Genomic DNA, 2,492 nt, shown 5'->3' with positions numbered 1-2,492 from the left:
CCAGCAGGAGCTCTTGTCTGGAGAGTACTTTGGAGGTGGTGTATGAGAAACTTGCTTTAATTCAGTTTGAACTTTACAGAGACACACATCATATCATTTTTACCAAGAACTTCCTACTTTTGACAGGAAGCTGGTAGAATGTGTGAAAGAATTCAGACATAATTCGGACAACTTGGAAAACGACCGAAAAACCTTTAAGTGTGCCATTGGTATATTTAAAAGAAAATATACATACAGTATATACTGTACCGCCAGTCTACTTTTTATGTTGACTTACTGTAGATCTACTTGTTTTCATCATTTGATGGAGAAATGCCGTACTCTATAAAAGTGTTATGACGTATTTGGCTTGTAGTTAAGTTTCTTGCTTATATATTGAATGTTTTTTCTATTTGGATTTCTCTGTTATGTCTTTGCAGAGATCAGTTTGCTCTTGGGAGGACAGCAGCCTGCTCAACTTCGTGCCTTAAGTTCCTGCACACTTTTTTCCTTGTCTGTGGACAAGCTGCAGGAACTTGAGAGGAGCTTTCCTGATGTGATCGCTGATCTGCGGGAAGCGGCTCATCAGCACCTTTCAGATATCGAGCGTACGAAGCCTTTTCAAAGCAGTCAGACTGGGTGTAGTGGCTTTAAAAAAAGTCTTTATGTTGAAAAAACAATGCGAGTGACGTTACAGTCCATTTAGCAATGCTCAAAACAAAGCTCAGAAGTTCAGCTTATGTTGGTGTATTATGTGTGCATTAACTCTCTGCTAAAGTGTTTTGTTTGTGTGCTTTACAGAAGGTGCTGCGGAGGATGAAAATGAAGATCAAGTGTGAAGAAGACGGAGTGCTTATTAATTAAAACTAAGAAACGTTCACACACTTGTCTCTGATTTTTTGGGCTTCGTTGGTTCTTGTCAATACTAGTGTTAACATATGGAAACATTTAGTGGTTTGCCCTTTAGTGCTCAAGTCACAGTTTTGGCCATCTTATCTTTTAATTTGACATTATTTGAAGATGAAAATACCTTTGCAGTAGTGTAATGCTATGGAGGAAGGAGAAAGTAAGCGGGATTATAAATCCACATTTGGTGGTTATGACCTAAATCAGCTTTAAAGAGATCCTGGTTAAGGCCTTTGGTCCTAAAGCGGCTTCTTCAAATGCTCCAGAGACTCAGCTTGAGGCCGGACCAAGGAGACCAGGTTGTCCAGCAACCTTTACCAGAATCATCTTCTCCACTGGGAGCCCACTCACAAGCCCCAGAAGCTTCTGAATATCAGAAGGCGTGAAATAAGATGCTGTTCTCAATGATGTTTATGAGTCTTTCGTGATTTTATTGCAATCAAAACATCTTGATGAATTATATGACAATACCTAAATGATTCTGTGAATCACAAACCTGAGGAAAAGAACTGTGATATAGAAAGGTCTCAGATTGAAAAAATACAGACTACTTATTTCCAGAGGTTCTTATAAATATATTTGACGGTAATACTTAGATTAAAACTAACATGTTTCTAAACTTCAATTTGATGATCCACTGATTCCGTCATACAGTAAGCATGCACAATAACTGTAACTGCAAAGTCATGGTCTTCAGTTTCAGGCACACCGTTGAATGAAAAAGATTCAACACTATTGCATATATCACACAAGCAGCCACACTAACACACAGATCAGTCCTTCATTGTCATATATTAATGTGCTTGGAAAACATGAAATAAATATTGAAAGGACCACAACATTTCTGATCTTCCAAAGCGACACACTAAGGCACTGCTGCTCCTTAAGGAAATGGGTGAACTTCAAGAAAAAAAACATGTCCAGGCCACCGTATACAACTTATATTTTTCTTAAATAAATAATTTTTGCGATTGTGACATTGTGACCTACTTTAAGTACATTAATCAAAAAAACTCATTGTTATGGGTCCTGTATAGGAGGTTTCAATAATTCTCATTATTCTAAATGGTGATTCTCATACTGTAATACAGTACGTAATATAAATAAAATAAGCATAAATTAAAGCCAGTACAACAAATTCTACAACATGGTACTTGTCAAATTAAGTATTACAAGAAAAAAATAAGCCTTATTTCCCCAATACAACACTGAGACATTGGGTAAATGTATGTGCTTACTTATAAAATAATGTCACAATGTAAAAATGTATTAAACATCAGCTCTCTTTGAGCGAAATATTGTCTTATTTCTGGTAGAGAGAAAGATGACCACAACATGTCCTTTTTCTGAGTTTCACCCAATTTAACTTTAAAAACTGTCCTAGTTACAACACCGCTGCAATCTGGTATGTTGTTGCACACATTTGATACTCTGCTTCCATTCCAATAACTTAACTTCTTTTTGTTTTAACAAGTCAGTCTGTAAATGTACTGAAATGTGCACCGCATATAAATTAATTAGGCTTTAAAATTAAAACATAAAATTGAAATGTAAAACATAAAAGAGAACTTTGGGTTTCTAGGCAGGATCGTGCACAGTGTCGCTGT

This window comes from Barbatula barbatula (assembly GCF_947034865.1).
Source record: "Barbatula barbatula genome assembly, chromosome: 2".
In the NCBI taxonomy this organism is placed as follows: Eukaryota; Metazoa; Chordata; class Actinopteri; order Cypriniformes; family Nemacheilidae; genus Barbatula; species Barbatula barbatula.
Note: the sequence above shows the minus strand (reverse complement) of the source record.